Genomic DNA, 16,910 nt, shown 5'->3' on the forward strand with positions numbered 1-16,910 from the left:
CCGGGAGTCATGTAAAAGCGCCCACACACACAGCATCTCCCAAATGGAGATGTGTGGAGCAACTTAATCTCAGCTGTGAATAATTGTTGCCTTAATCCCGGCGTGAGATCAACATAACTTTGCCCCTTCCCTTGTTGGCCGGGTTGGCAGGTTTTGTGAAGTGTGTGTTGCCCAACTCTGGCTGCCTAGTTACGATTTGTGCACCATTTGAGGTTTTAGAAACTTGGTCCTTCATATCTGCAAGAAATCTCTTTTACTCTGGGTGTCTTGGGCGTGCAAACTTCCTTATCTGTTTCAAGTTTCGAGCGAATGTGTCAATTCAAAAACGGTCCCAACACTGGGTCTGCATATGTTCACTCAATTGATTTCAACTTAATGCTGAATTAATGGGCAGTGTCCAGAAACTTTTGCGGTTTCGGTTAGTTCTGCATACTGTGCTATGAAATGCTTTATTTCCTTCCCTTTTTCTTGCTTTGTTGGTGTAAATTAGACATCACGAGACAGCTGATTGTAACTTGTGATGATTAAAAAAAAAAAACTTGCAACGACAAGTTGACGTACCAGACTTAGAGACTTGAGACTTTAGGTGAACCGATATCGTTAGTATTGAAGTAAAATAAACTTTATTATATCGTTTTTGTCTTACTTCGTATCTTCTTGGACTGTGTGCCCTCAGCATTGAACTTTGCTTAAATATTGTTGTTCTGTTTAAGAATTGTTGAAGTAGTAAAACAATCTAGCTCTCGATATTGTTGGCTTTTCTCTCCTAAACGCAGCCTGAAGGTCAGCACATCATTCCGATGCTTCAGTCATAAGGTTTGACGTCAAAAAGATGTCGCATTCGGATTGTCCCGGATCAAAATAAAAGCTTGTTGCTATATTTGTTGATCCTAATTAATTTTTAACGCCCACTGTGAACTGTCAAACTTTATCCATGCTTTACGATCGACTTAAATCTGATTTAATGGTCAATTTATGATTGATGAATTCACTTTCGTATCGTATTTTGTTGTAAATTATACCCCGACAAATATGGCCGACGACCAGTGCCCACTAGAAGCAGGGAAATTCATTAAAGTTTGCAGTAAGCCCGCCACTATGTTGTGCCACCCATTAAAAAACGAACCATTAGTGTCTTGTAGTTTAGCTTGTGGCCAATAGATTGTTTGTCCAGCCCCAACTACCGTCCCCGGGAACACTTTTGGCAACAGAACGCCACCCAATACACATTCATTTCAAACGCAGCTAAATGAAAACTTGGTCGAAACTAGTAAAACAACCCATTTTTCCTTTGGAATTGTTGTGTTGATTAGTTTAGCCATTTCGCCGGGCACGGGAACCCAAAAGGGGAACCCCGGGAATAGGAGCTAATTGGAGCATTTCTGTCAGAAGAAGTTTTTCACGTCCGAAGTCCGAAGTGGTTGCGTTCCGGGTTGAAGTATGTCCATTCCTCCACCTGTAACCCAACCGCTCGAACGCATTTGCTGCTGCGCGTGCTGTTATAAGTTTAGTTTTCCTTGTTGTTTTCAAAGGAAAAACTTTGCTACTATTTGGAACCACTGGTTGTTGCACCAAAAAGTGGTGAAGTTTCCACTTATCACATGCTGCTTAAACCGTAGGGGAACTTCCGGGAGCTTGTGGTGTGTGTGGTACCATCGTGTCCAGATGTGATTCGACAGTAAAACTTCGTTCTTTAGCGCTATACTTAAGCCTGTTAAAGATCGCTGTGAGATGCAGTGTGAGGTTTTGTCCTTCTTCTTTCGGTCCCATTTTTCTTGTGTCACCAAAACTTCCCAGAGCATAGAAGTTTGTAATTTGATTCGTCGTCCATAGCGCTTACAATGCTCCGCTGTGCGTTTCTGTGTAAGCAAAGGGGGGAAACGGAACTCTATTCGTGCGATGCAAAATCTCGGAATTCCAATAGTGTCATTCGTAGCTCGCTTTGATAATTCCTCCGGCAAACCTGTTCGAAACGATATTGGCGGAGGTTTTGTCCCCTTTTTTCGGTAGAGACATCCGTTTGCTGCCAGTTCCGGTTGTCCGGTTGACTGGGTTTGAAGTTGCACATCGGTAAATGGAACCGAACCGAACTAGTCTCGCTGTGTATCGGTTTTCCAACTACGAAATACTGCTCTCGATCTCGATGATGTCCATTTCGAATTCGACGGAACACGCTGTCATCGTCGTAGGAGCGTCAAATCTGTGGTTTGTTCATCCGGTGCCCCATGTGGTCGGCAATAAGGTCGCTTGTCGAGAGTTCCAATTGCAAATGCGTTTTATATTTCGTTTCACTGGAAAATTCTTAACCCTAACCCCGGTTGCGCTCTCAAATATTCATTCCCCGTTCCGAGTAGTTGGACAATCGACCTGTGGGACGTTATTCAATGACCTGTCAACGAGTTGTTGCGTGATTACTGAGGATGGCGATAGTGTAGAGATTAATGGGAGAGATGATGTATTAGTTGCTGTGCTATAGTTGTTAGCAATAAAAACTCTGATATTTTAAACAAATTGGATGGTGATAGTTTAGGCCCTGCTTTTTAGAATCCTGCTATTGGTGCGCTTGATAAGACGTACCCGTACATCTGTCACAGGAAAACGACGTTGAAGCTGATAACAAGCACGCTTGAGATTGTATCTTCGAGAATTAAACCTCATTAGAATTAATAAGCGAGTGTCTCCAGTAGAGAAGCACTTGAGTGGCAAAGCGGCCCAGTAAGTGCAATCATAAACATACCATTTTATGTAGCTGCAAAACAAAAAGCGACCTGTCAAACGGCATACCTTGGATGAAGAGGCTTGTCTGGGTGTGTGTTTTTTTTGTTGATCTTCCAAACTGTCACCGCTCGGAATACGGTCGTTTGGAGTTGTGTTGAAAGTATGGCATTGAAAAAAATTATAAACGAGAAGACCTATTGGCGCTGAACGGCGCAACGTGGAAACAGTCGCCGCCGAGGCCGAAACGAAACGGAACAAATATCGCCTTAATTACCCAGCCCATTCCCGATCACAGCAGCCGTAACCGCAGCGAGCAGCACCACTGTTTAAGAAGCTATCTGTTTAAAGATTTTTAATGACCTTTTAGCATGACATCGCGCCCCTGTTCATACGTCCTTCCTTCGCCCGTCTTCGGGGCGACGCTTTTCCCATGCGTGTTGTGAGAGGAAGACCCAGCTTATCACACATATTTGCTCCGATCCCGCTCACTTCGTTCGATGGTTCGTTAGCATTATGCTCTGTTTGTGTTTCTTTCGAGCGTTTTTTTTCGCACCACCACAACAGAGACAGTGTTCAATGTGTTGCAAGGGAAGCTCTTTTTATTCGCTGTTTCTTTAACGCTTAAATTTTGGTTTCATTTTCTCCCGCGTGGACTGCTAGCGCGGGACTACAGCCGCGCGATTGCGCTACCGAAGTCAATTTCTTTAAAAGGTCGCATCTGTTTTTACTGGTGGCGAAGAAGACGTAGCGACCATATTTAAAGGCTAGCCCAGAGTTGGAGGTAAGAAGCATGATATGGATTTTTTTCTCAACTTACCCCCGAGATCATCTACTCGTAAGAGGGATGACGAATAAGAAATAAAAGTACCTACTGCTCTCCTTTGCTCCATTTCGTGCTTTTTTTCTTCTGTTATTAACTCTCAATCTTCAGCTACAAGCGCAACAAATGTATGTTGAGAGGTCCGGTAGCGTCTCTAACTATGATTCCTTGCCCTGCCTTGTTGGGTCCTGTTGTTGGTTGTAAGATTTATTTGAGAAATTTTTGTTTCCTTATCGCGCCCTGTCGAACGGGAAACAGAAACGAGAGGCGAGGGTTTTTTATTGGTCGTAAACTAAAACCGACGATCCTTAAGAAAATGAAGTCTCCTCGCGCTCTGCGGTGGTATCGATGTACATTTAATTACATTGCCATTTGTCTCCGGACCGATTATTGCTATTGCGGTTTTCAGTTATTGTTTCGAGCCTCGGTCAAAAGAAAATGTTAAGCCGTTTTTAATGCTTGGACTGTTTGAACGGATTGCAGTTTGATGTATTGGGATTAGGCAGAAGAAAAACTCTGCTTTACATTCGGAAATTCGAAAGAAATCGGATCTATGCAGTTCATTATGGATCTTCTGACGATATAGTACTCGAAGTTGTGTTGATTTCTTCCCAGTATTTCAAAAAGGAAACTGAGCATTTATCACAAATGTTAAAAATCTGATGTTTCTATGCCTGAAGTACAGAAAATCCAATTTAATTACATGGATAGTGTTCTTGGTGACACTTAACAACTCTGTATGGGGTAGGATAGTGCAAGATTTGATGGTTCTTTTACCAGATGCTGGGCAGCTTTGTTCCTAGGATCAATTCCTACACTGATGCTCGGATATTATCTGTTCTTCGTAACAAGCCGTAACAGTAATATTCTTCGATTTAATACCGACAAGAACTTCGCAGTAATGATCTTCTGTTCTACAGTGTTTCAGTTAGGTTTCACTTCGTGTGGATCCGCTTTTAGCCTTGCTTAGAGATTATCCCCAACTCTAGGATTCTCTGGGAATGTGTAGTAAAGACACAACAAAAAGATGACACACTGATATTATTAGATATATCAGTATTCTAAAGAATCAGTCAGTATTTTAAAGAATACGGCCAGGCAGTCCTTCACGAAATGAAAAATGAAAATAAAAGAGATTTGCTTAAAGAGAATTCAGAATCCTTAAGTTATCGATCTAGAAATGGTCTATGGCAAACGAAATTGAGAACAGGCGCATGATTTGCTTAAATTTTATTTTCATATTTAATTCCTTCGCTTTGTATCAATTTTTGCTTGTTTGCTGTAAGTTTTTGAACATTAATTTAAATTTCATAATTTCGAGCAAAGCGACTAATCTCTTGCAACCAGTAGAGTTAAAATTGCAAACATAATTTATCGATTTTGAACTGATTGTAAGGGAGTAAGGGTTGCTTAGCTTACCTGTGCAATCCATTCCGGCCAGCGAAGCACTGGCTCTGGTCCTGTTGCGGGTTTGGTTACGTTTTTGCAGAACGGATTGTCTAAGCAGATGCCGTGCGCCTCTTCCGTGAATGAAAATACGGCAAACCATAAACACACAGCAAGCCAGTTGCATGAGTCCTCTCCCCAGGTGTGTGTGTGTGTGTGTCTCGCTAGTCTAGCCGACCTGCTCCAACTGTAACCAGGGCACGGGTTAATTATTCATCAGTTTATGGGAATTACCTAACCCTTTCCGGCTTAAAGCATGGCAGTTTCAAGGTACGCTCGGAGTATGGATCTAGCTATTTTCCCGGAGGTTTCCCATTCGTTACGAAGGCAGTAGCCAGCCGAGTTCTGTGGTCAAACGGATTTGGCTTGAGTAAGGTTCGCTGGGGATGTTGAGATATGCTTTGGTTGGGCTGGCCGGCACCGATTTGGCTGGGAGGGAAAGCTTCCACATGATGTTCGCATTGGTTAATATTTGAGAATGTTTGTATTTCTTCGCCGGGCAAGCAAGAACTCTCGTGCAAGTAGTAGCAAAATTGCGTGCCTGCTTGTGCTGTTCTTTGTGAGTTTTTCTTCTGGAGTCCGGTGTCCTGGATAGCCAGTACTCTCTGAAGCATTGATTATATTTTTGTTGCTGAATGTTTTTTTTTGTTTCTTGCTGGAACATGATTACAGTTCTACCTTAGCCAAGAATTGCATAATCCTTCGTGCTCTGCCACGCCAACGTACCAGTCGGAAGGTAAAAATTTGCTCACACAGCGCTCTATGTGTAACTGTGTGTGGATTAACCCAAACCAGACCGTGGTTTGTTTGCTGAATAAATGGGGAAGGTTGTAGCGTGTTTTGTTTTTCCAGTGTTTTTTGTTGCTGTTGTTAGCTCCAGTTACAATTCACCTGCTGCTCTCAGAGCCCACCGGGGGGGTGCTGGTGTTATGCGATACGGTTCTCGTGCTTCCGAGCCGGAAATGAATTCTAGGCTTCCCGAAATGGTATATCGATCTGGGTTTGTTCGCTCCAAGGGTTTGCTTACAGTATCGACGAAACCAATACATTCCGGAGCCATACGTTCACCTGACCGGCCAGTGGCTGATTGTACTACTTTTGGGCAATTCGTTCGGCAATGATATCGTTAAGAGGGCGGGATTTTAAAATGCTTTCCAATTATTAGAGGACTTCGTTTATTGCTGCTTCATGATTATGATGTTGCTCGCAATCTCGTGTAATTCGCATTTGCTATTTTATTGGTTAAAGGAGAGCTTAAAATCCTTCGCTTAATTACTTGCGCGTTGTAAGGGTCGGCAGTGGTATTTGGTACGGTATCTACGGTTGGTACGGTTTTCTTGATTCAGGGTTTTCGGTTTGTTATTGAATATCGGTGGGGATGGAATCAATTTTGGGGTTTTGTATGGTTTTTAGGTTTGTTTGAGAATGTTTCTATATTTTATTTTTTAGTTTGTTTATTTGTTTAATTTTTGTCTTCGTAAGTTTTGCTGGATAATTATTAATTTTGTTATACTTTCCTAGTTTTAATATGTGTTTTTCATGTTTATTTTGTTGTTTCATGTTTTTTCGAACGATTACTACTTTTTGTTCGAATATAATGGGTTTTTTTTTATAGATTTTTAGTGTTTTAAAAATTATGTTTTATGATTTGAATATTTTATCAAGTAGCTCTTTTGATTGAAAACCCTTTTTTTTACATTTTTTCTTAATAAAATATTAATGCTTCGATGGTTAACCAATTGCAAAATATTTTACTTATTATTAATCATTGAAAATTTTACCCAAAACTCCCGTAGATTCCATACAATTGAAGCTTTAAACTACAAACCACTTTAAAAATGACTGTATTCTCCCGAACCAAAGCAAAACAAAAAACCCCAAAAATCGTACCAAAAATCCTAAATTGTCCGGATGTCATTCGGATTCGGATCGGAGCCCCGGGTCGGTAAACATACAAAACGAAACAAACGGTTCGGAACCGTAGCTGGCAAAGAAAATAAACTGACGGCGCCTCATTCACCCCTTGTCAAGTAATGGTGCGCCGTGGTGCAGTGGAGAACCCCGGGTGAGGTGCCACAGGACGATTGGCTTGTTGACAGATTCGGATGAGTGAGAGAGGGAGTTATTTTTTTGGGCGAACCCGTTGGTGTATGTGTTTGTTTGCTTGGGCGTTCCATTTATTTTGTTTCCCCCGCGACTTCAAGTTCACGGCATCTTCGTCTGCTATTTCTCTTCGTTGATGACTCCGATTGCTTGGCGTTGATCGCTGAAGACATCGGTTTTGAATTCTTCTAAACCATTGGCTTTACATTTGGGAAGCTGGGCAAACGGCGCGATAACCTCCTTAGTCGAACGTCCTCCACCAAGCGGCTCTCCACCAATCGGTCTTTGGACGGCTGGCGATGCACTGATTGACACCGAACAATTGACCACACTTTTAAACTTCTTCGAAATCCAATCCCAACTCTGCCTCCAGCGGGTTTTCCCCAAATGCTCTGTGACCTCGCACCGAATCCCGGGAGGATTCGATTACATTCTCTCAATCTACTGCCCCGGAGGGCCCGAGAGTGTTGATATGATTCGCGCGCTGATTCGATAGTACGATAGCGGCAGCGAGCTTTTTTTTCTTGATGCTGGAAGGATCACCACCGCTGCCCGGGTGGTATGGCGATGGCGCGGGCCCTGACTTTCCCGGTCGATGATTTTGTCCATCAGTCAGGGCGGGGGGTTGTTGTGCCGCCGCCACCGCCGGTGCCGCTGTGTGTGATCGTTAGCCGTGGCTGCGAACGTGCACGAAGATATCATTAATCAAAATTAAATTGTTTCGGCCCGAGCACTCGGGCTGATGTTGTTGCTTTATATGTTTTTGTTCGTTTTTCTTTTCAAGAAGAATTGGACAAGATTTTTTCGTTGTTGTGTTTGTGCCTTCTCCAGTAGATTTCGTTTGCTGTCAACCACTAGTTTCCACAGCCAGCCCTCCCTTGCACACCCCTATTTTCGAGAGAGAGAGAGAGAGAAATAAATTGTTTGGCAATCGGACCCGTTATGATGCGGGTCAGAAGCAGGAGCGATTTTCGATCGGACTTTTCTGGACGAGAGTTTTTGTAACGTGTGGTTGGCAGGATTTTGTTTCTTTCCCGTGCGGTAAAGCGTAAAAATGGCTCATCCAACCAGCAGATGGATAACGGTGATGTTGTTGAAGATCAATCGCGCGCTGCGATACGGCAGAGAGCCCAAATCCATCGATATGCCCTTCGATTATGGCGTATTTTTGTGCCATTTCGCTCAACTTCCTATTCCGTGTACTGTTTACCGATGTTTTCCCCGGTCCGAAAACAGTGTCCCTTCGCTGTTTATCCATCCTTCGCAGAACAGTAGCGTGAGTGGGAACAATGTTTTCTCTCCCGTATGCCGCCATCCGCCCAATCGCGTCAAGATCCTTCCACTCGAATCCCCGTACCACAGGGTCGAGGTATTCAATCAAGGGAAAGCCGAGCCGGGCGTAAATGACAAGATACACTTCCGTTGTTATTGTTTTTCTTTCATCAAGCAGCTGGGAGAGTGTGCGACCCGACCCGCATTGTTCAATTATGTTGGTCCGCAGCAGTATGCTGTGCATTGGCTTTCGGCACTATCACTTGCTGGCCGAGAGACCGTCCGGTGCACACGGGTGTGTATGTGACGCAAGGTGGTGATGTTTATTATCGTTGGTCTATTTGTCAAATTGTAGCCTCGGTCCGGTTTTTGGGGTTTGACTGCGTGTGGGAGAGCCAACACCAGAGAAAACATGCTCACTCGATCATAGGGTTTCGAAGTTGTGCGACATTGTTGGGATCACCTCGGACTTGTCACACATGTGTGCTGTGGAAAAAGAGATGTAAGGCTTAGTGTAGGGATGGGAAACTTGGAATAAATTCACTAATCGTTTTTTGTTTCATCAAGAAAATTATGAGTTTATAATTCTATCTTGTAATTCACAACTTCTCTGATTTCTTCCCGACTGCTTGCTTCAGCAGTAATCTAAATTGTTTCGTACAACACAAAACTGGACACAATGCTGGACGGTTCCTACCTCCAGAAATGGTATAGAAGTACCTCCAGAATAGGTATTTTTATCGTTCTGTACCATTTTGAACTGCTTCAAGCTATACTGCCTGTTCTCCAGATTAGTCTGAAATGCTTCGGGCTACTTCTGGATTTTCCAAATAACTCTGGATTGCTCCTAGCTAAACTAGCATCTTTTGACATATGATCAACTGTTCCAAACAATTCTGGCCTACTCTGAACTAGTGAGCCTAGCTCGGAAGTACTTTGACATACTCCGAACTAAGTATTCTGAAAACTTGTTCTTCTTGGCTTAACGACCTCTAAGGTCACGCAGGGCATCAGACTGCTTACTAGACTTGCTGATGTCTAGTACTCTGGAAACTCTGGAACTAAATAATCTGGAATACTCTCTCTTTCACCGTACACCCGATTGTAACGCGAGGTCAATAGAATTGGATTGAGGATCAATGGGTCGAAGACAAAATACATGCTTTCCAAAGGCTCTGACCGTGATAGAGCCCGACTCGGAAGCAGAGTACCAGTTGACGGCGACGATCTCGAGGTGATAGAGGAGTTCTGCTACCTTGGTACGTTCGTAACTTCGGAAAACAACGTAAGCAGCGAAATCCGAAGGCGTATAGTTCGGGGGAACCAAGTATTTAGTAGGCACTACTACAGACTCCACAAACTCCTGCGATCCAGAAGACTCCTATAACACACGAAATGTACTATGTACCGCACCTTGATACGTCCACGTCCTCTACGGGTACGAGTCTTGGACTATGGTGACGAAGGACGCCAATGCACTGGCCATTTTCGAACGGCGGGTGTTAAGGACTATCTTTGGGGTTGTGTGCGAGCAGGGCGTGTGGCGAAGGAGAATGAACCACGAGCTAGTTGAGCTGTTTGGCGGTGCTGATATCCTGACGGCAGTTAAAGCTGGAAGGAAACGTTGGCTGGGGCACGTGATGAGGATGCCGGACAGAAGGTGCTCGTCAGCGACCCGTTCGGCACGAGGCGTAGAGGAGCACAGCGTGCTCGTTGGCTGGATCAAGTGGAGTCTAACCTGTCGGAGATCGGATGCAGACCGCGTTTTTTGGAAACTGATTGGAGATCTGGCTATCTCAACGTGATGTGATCAATTCTGAACAGGCCAAGAAGAAGAAGATTCTCTCTGTCTTCATATTCTTGTGTAAGTAGGTTTCTGTTCAGTTCTTGTTCTTGGCTTAACGGTCTAGTCGATCACGACGGTCATCAATTGATGTACTCGACGATCGATCCGTGCGAAGACCGACCCCGCAGTCGTCTCTACCACCGCACCGCACCTTCTGCTTCGGCTCGGTCTGCTTCTTAACTATTAAGGTGGTTTTAATTGGTGTAGCGACATAATTTTCATGAGTCAAACAACAAACTAGCATATCCTAAGCGCTACAAGCAATTCTTGTTGTCATCTGCCTCTTTGCGAATCAGTTTCATGCTTCATTGTCTAACTACAATGTACCGCTTAATAAAGGAAAACCTTCACCAGTGTAACAGATGGTTGAGTTTACCACTTTGCATTAAAACTTTAACTGGAAAAGGTCAACCACGCGCGCCCTAATTGCAGCTAGTTTGTGCCGAGAAATGCGTCAGTGCGGCAGCTTACATTTCCTTTGCCGCTTCCTCCCGGATTGATAAGTTCAAAGTAAAATTCCTAATTCACATAGCGCGCTGGTGTGCGCGCGCTCGCTTTGTGTTTAAATAGTCGGGTTGGATCGATCCGCGGCCGGAACCACGGTGTAGGGAAAGCCAACAAAGACCCGCCGAATGCCACCAAAAATGACGATGGAAGGGTGGTAGGTAAGTGGGATGGTAAGGGCATCATGCAAAGGGAATGGAAATTCAACATAGTTCCGTCCATTCTTGTTCAATATCTTTTGTTGAATTTTATTTTATCTGAAGAGGGCTGTCTCATGCTTCCCCTTGTCTGCATGCCTCGATACGCTGTCTGCTTTAATTTGATTTGATTTGAGCGGTGTTGTTGTCATTGTTCGGTTCGGATTAATGCGCACGCTTTTGGAGCAGTACCGAGCGAGGGTGGCCCTGGACTGTGGCCGTTGATGTTGTTGGAGAGTGGGTGCACTTGACAGGAAGGCATGTTTTAACGGCTGGCACTCGAGCTCTCGAGCAGCTAGACGATGGCGGTGTTCGGTGTTCGATAATTAGCGGCTAAGTTTTATTAGTCAAATCATACACTTTTGACGGGCAAGAAGATCGTGTGCTGCAGTTTTTGGCTAGACGAAGTCTCGGGGTGATCCGACTGGAATGGAATCGATACTTGGGCCGTGCGTTCCGCACGTTTTAGGCAATGGAAGCAGGGTGAAGAGCATCACAAGTCAACGGGACGTATAACGGGCAATGGAATGGATTTCTTCCAAAAGATATAAATCAACGAAACTCGACGAAAGGATGCCGTCAAGATGATACCCGCGTGATAACGTCTCGCGGCTCTCGCTCGAACATCATGATTGCCCCGATACCCCCCCAACCGGAATGGTCAACTTGCTGACCCGATGCTGTTGATCGATCGAGCCGCAAGAACTTGCGACGACTCCACTCGGTGTCACGCACCTCCCATCTCCAGCATCGCCAGACAACTGTAGGGAGTTGTGTTTTTTTTTTCTCTTCCCCCGAGATGGACACACAGAATCGATGAAGTGTCCGAGATATGGCCGGTGGGCATTTCATCAGCGGGTTGGCGCGCGCCTTGTAATGCTCGCCATACCGCCATCCGATCGACTATGAGTCAACAAATTTTCGCTTCATTTCGCCTGTCTTCCCAGTTATAAAGCCAATCGCCCTTTTTTTCATTTCATCTGTTGTTGAGTTAAACGCATAGGAAAATATATGGAGAAAAGTTCGCGGTTATCTTCCCTGGACCATAAGCTAAGGGTTTGTCTTTATATATCAGATTAACCATCGGGATCGTGAGGGTCTTCAAACGTGTGTTGTGCGCCGGGTCGTTGAGTGCTTTTGGGAGGAAAATGTGCCGACTTTCATCCAGCAAAAAAAAGCACTTCCACCAGGTCCGATTCATTCGGTCGTGATCTTGAGATGTTGTTTTTTTTTCTCGAGAGGGTATTTGCCGGATGAGGGCGTCAAAGAAATTGAGGGTTTTTGATCTTGGGGTTGAAACCATTTTTGGATCAAGCAAGTGGTTGGGGAGTTCTTTCGTTTACTGATCGTAGTATCAAACGAAATGGTTTTATTCCAGAAAAGATGGCAGGAGTAAATTAGAAGTGTCCATACGTTCATAAACGTAAAATTATGATAAATTCTTCTTATTTGCTATAATAATTTTGCCATAAAAATAAGCGATACAACTCAAACTCCCAAAAACATTCTTGAAGTTTAACATCATCTAGGATTTTCAGAGATATTCTATTTTTTGATAGTCAGAAATGGAAGCGTTTGCTTGATAGTTTCCTAAGTAATAAATCTGTTATATTTCATTATTCACTTGCTATAAAAACATCATCTCCCAATAGTTTGTTAGAAACAAAACAGATCGCCTGTCGTTCGAAAAATTGATCATGTATCAAATTGGAGCGCAAATGTCTCACCGTTAGGTTAAAAGATTTATAACAGCTCCTTTACAGAACATGACCAAACAAGCTAATGAAGCATAAAATAAGTTTTTTTCCCCCTCCCCTTGCTTTCATCCTGCCACCGCACTAGTGAACATTCTGCAATGTCAGACCCTGTTGTATTGAAGCTCATTTAATCTCTATAATTACCGATTATGGAGAACACTACCACGGCTATTGTGTACTAGGGTTGATTAGTTTGTCCTTACCCTGGGGTAATCGGTAACCTGAGGGCAGCCCTGTGTGGCCAGGGGAAGGGAAAACATAGCACCATGAACATGGTAGATTGTTTCCCTTTTTTTTTACACTGGTCTCCGGTGTTCTGTGCTCGAAAGAACACCATGGATCGATTAGCGATTGCTCCGGGGCATGGCGTTACAGGTTGCCCGTGAATACCTGCGACTATTCCACTTAAACTCCCGCCAACTTCAACTCCATTATGAACGGTTCCGGTTGCCGTTTGCATAATGATATGTGTGCGATACGGCGCGGGTGCTTGTGTGTGACATATTTAGTTGCTAAATTTAAGGTGTATAAATATTTATTTACGCGTACGCGAAGACGCGTAGCCTCTATCATGCGTTACTTCCCCACACCTACACGCAATTCGAAGTAAAATTGCTGTGGTTTCGTCGCCTATCCCGATAACGATACGTCTTCCCGGCGGCCGATGGGCTGGCACCAGTGTACAAAACTAACAAACGACGACGAAAGTCGTAAAATCTGAACGCGCGCTCACCACACCTTCGCGCAACGGCTGGGGCGGACACCTTTTCCCGTGCTGTCCCGGAATTTTAATGGCGCACTAAATGGGTGGGGAAGCAAAGGAAGGGGGGGGGGGTTGAGCGAGTAGCGTGAGCCCACCACCTACGATTTTATCACCCCCGTTCATATTATTTCGAGCGAGAAGGTTTGTCAGATTGCCGAATGTGTTTCGCAGCCCACGACGACAGGGAACCTTATGCTCTGATGGTTGGCGACCGCAACCACCGGTATAGCAATAAAAACCTTATTAATTACAGATTGCTCTGGTGTTGGGATGTTGTTTCGTCTTGCGGAATCCCCCCCCCCCCCATCCTCCACCCTTCCCATTCTTTCATACACCCCTTTCGATCCCTTTCCATTGCCCTGAACCATCAAGACGAGGTGTCGTAAATCGCGAGAATTGCTGCGCGCACGCTTTTGTGGGCTTCGAAGATGCTTTTATTTGCCTTAACCAAAGTTTCCAGCCCGCTTCAATCATATAAGTTTGTGTGGTTCGCTGGCAGGCGGTTGAAGAGGAACGGCTCCCTGCGGTTGAGATGTTTTTGCTGAGCGTATTTTAACGCGCTGCCAACCAATCTCGGCCTGTGCCTGGGCCTTCTGGAAGAGGCGCAGAGAAGAGAGTTCTCTACTGCCACACCACAGGTTTCGGCCGATTGACGGCGATGAGCGTACGCTTTGGCCCCAGCCGAAAGTGGCCACAGAGGCGCGATTAATAATTTATCGTAATTGCTGAAAATTAATTCGAATCAATATTTCATCATTAGAGATCGGTTGTTTCCGAACTTCTGCTTTGCTCGGCCGCTGGTGCTCTCCGTTCGATAGGACCACCTCTTCCCCCGCACGCACCTATCCGCAAGAGGTAAACCTTTCCATCTTGTTAATGCTTAATTGAATGACGGATTGGAATTGTTTTGGCTTGCTGAGGTAGCACGCTGAAAATTTGACGTACAGCACGCGGCACGCGCTTGAACGGGGGAAGGAAAATGAAGCAATTGGCCACTTGGTGCGCCAGCACAAAAAATCATAGCCAATCATCATTAGCCGCTCTTGGGACTGGTTGGTTCAATTGCTGCATTGAACTGGTGGCCATCAGCTGCTTCTACGCACCACCAACTCCCTAGCTTTTGCTTTAAACTGGTATCAACATAACCTTTCAGAACCAGTGCTGGAGGGTAGCAAAAGCATAAAACATGAGCAAGGAAATAAATTCTTATGCTATCGCGCACTGTTGGGCGCGATTGATCAAACATGTCAATAATGAGGGAGTCCTGATGTTTGATTCTATGATGCTCTTCAACAGTCCTATATTCTTCAAAAGCTGTTCTTTTAATCAAAATCTAATTACTTTTAAGGACGAGCAGCAGCTAGCGCCACCTGGACAAAAAAAACGACTTCAATTATAATTTCCAAAGCTCAAAATAAACACTTTTATTTGTATTGTGCATTTCAAAGTCTTAAACTGCATTTATTTATTAATAAAGAAGGAAAGCAACATCGAATCTATTAAATAAAAACCTCAAAAAAGTCATTTTTGGCCACAGCTTTTAACGAACAGTCGCATAGTGCACCGAAACCCTCTGATTGCTCAGTACGTTCTAGACAAAAGGGGGCTGATAATGTGGCGCTCGTTACCCACACTCCCATCTCACACACTGCCACACTGCGGGATAAGCTGATTAATCAAGTTCAATTGAAACAAAGTCCTAAAGCTCGCGGCAGTAATTTGATTGAGTGAAGAAGCTGAGAATGAAGACGTTAAAGCGTTTGAAGGAGGCTATTATTAAGACACCAGTACCGACCAAAGGTCCTAGTCCAGGTGGTGGATCCTGGGGAGGACTTTGGGTATGGAAAAGGACGAACTCCTCTCACCCCAAACAGCTTTTTAGGAGTGTGACGGCTTCTTGACTGGAAAGTGCAGTGTCATCGGCACGATAAAAGTTCTATCCGCTTTCGGTTTCGCGCTGTACGAACAGCCCGAGCCGTAGACGTGTTTTACGGGGGTAGAAATTTCGTCTCCCCCAAGGCGAGCAATCGATCGCGCGGTGATTGATCGATAAAATTTATGGAAAACCACCTAACCATCACCACCATCGCTCAAAATCCGCCAGGCTTTACATTACTTTTCGTTCCAAAGGCGCACACACACACACAAGCGCCTGCGTACCTAGGGGTAATTCGACTATTAATTTGAAGTGGTCATTTACAGTGTTGCATATCTATCGCGCGCGCGTCCAGCGTGAGGGATTGTGTGTGAGTGGTCCGGCGGTTTCACTGAAGTATGCGCAGCGTACTCGCAATTATTTTCTACATTTCAATTATTTCCATTTATCGATCCCTTGTCCTGGCGTTGGTTAGAACGGGCGGGGGGAGAAGGCTCTTGGCACGAGGCGCTTTGGCGTACGAACATAATTGGAACCGGGTTTGTAGAGTTGATGCGTTTGTCTAGCAAGTAGATGGGAGCGAAAAGAGTTGGTTGGGGGGGGGGGGGGGAACGGGTTGAGTCGAGAGGAGAGCAATCACAAATGCCATTAGAGAGTCATGTAGTAGTTAGGTTTTCAAGTTGGGCTCATCAACGAATGGTGGTGGTCCTCTGGGACAAGGTTTTGTAGTCTCCGGAGCGGCTGTACAGTGTTTATCGGACATTTTGCTCTTCTAAATGGTTATAGGGTTAAACTATCAGGACTTTAAGATAACTGAAAACATAACGATTTGAATTATAAATTGTCTGCTGGAATAGGAGTTTATGAACGGAAATTAATCCATAAAAAATTAAACTAAACTTTTCTTCTCCGTCCCTTTGGTGGCACAACATACAATATTTGAGATAAATAGCATTCGTAAAATATATCAATTCCAATAGAAATTCATCCATGAAAGCTAACAATTTTCAAATGAACACCTCTTTCCAATTTTACTTCACCACACGGTTACATGATTTATTGCGGCAAACGATCCCGAATGTCTGAATATTCTCGTTTCGTTTGGAATGTTTTTGGCGCGTGTAATTGAAATCGATTATTTTACCTCGTTATGTTCGCCGCCACGCGTGTGTGGGTTTGTCCGCAGGCGGCCAGTGGCAGCAATAATGTTGTCGCCGTCCTGGACCAGACTTTCGGACACGGGTTTTTTGCAGGATTGGGGGAGGGGGGGGGGGTGAATGGAGCTAGAGATATGTCATGTGGACCAGATGAATAATTAGAACCACCGAACAAAACCACCAGTGAACGGGACGGGAGGACATCCGGGTGTGTGGAAGCCGAAAAAAAAAGGGACGAATTTCCCGAAAGAGTTTAGCCGTACTAATTACTGCTAGAATGCGATGTCAACGAGCATTTTAATCGGTTTAGAACGTGTCGGTTTAGTGGTATTGTGTTCAAGTATAACCTATTAAGCTTGTTGAACATGTTTATAAAGAGCAGAGTGTCGCTTGATGGAGTTCCGGCAGAAAACTTGATATCCAAAACTGTGTACTGTAAAGCATCATACAG

General features: G+C 44.4%; 4 protein-coding genes across 9 annotated transcripts in view; 1 reads left to right on the forward strand and 3 right to left on the reverse strand.

Annotated features, from left to right (window-relative positions):
• The window catches only part of LOC126567854 (A disintegrin and metalloproteinase with thrombospondin motifs 1), a 321,278-nt gene extending 305,559 nt beyond the window's left edge, over positions 1 to 15,719 (reverse strand). For all 5 annotated transcript variants that reach the window (XM_050224176.1, XM_050224177.1, XM_050224175.1 and 2 more), the window contains exon 1: positions 15,714 to 15,719. The gene's annotated coding sequence lies outside the window, so the exon portion shown is untranslated. The remainder of the gene's footprint in view (positions 1 to 15,713) is intronic.
• The window catches only part of LOC126568278 (eukaryotic translation initiation factor 3 subunit M), a 464,890-nt gene that overhangs the window by 202,775 nt on the left and 245,205 nt on the right, over positions 1 to 16,910 (reverse strand). The gene's annotated exons all lie outside the window — the stretch shown is intronic.
• The window catches only part of LOC126567948 (bestrophin-4), a 186,412-nt gene that overhangs the window by 157,385 nt on the left and 12,117 nt on the right, over positions 1 to 16,910 (reverse strand). The window lies entirely within an intron of this gene.
• Positions 1 to 16,910, forward strand: part of LOC126567549 (probable tRNA(His) guanylyltransferase) — a 268,208-nt gene that overhangs the window by 88,735 nt on the left and 162,563 nt on the right. The gene's annotated exons all lie outside the window — the stretch shown is intronic.

Source organism: Anopheles maculipalpis, chromosome 2RL (assembly GCF_943734695.1).
Source record: "Anopheles maculipalpis chromosome 2RL, idAnoMacuDA_375_x, whole genome shotgun sequence".
Taxonomy (NCBI): domain Eukaryota; kingdom Metazoa; phylum Arthropoda; class Insecta; order Diptera; family Culicidae; genus Anopheles; species Anopheles maculipalpis.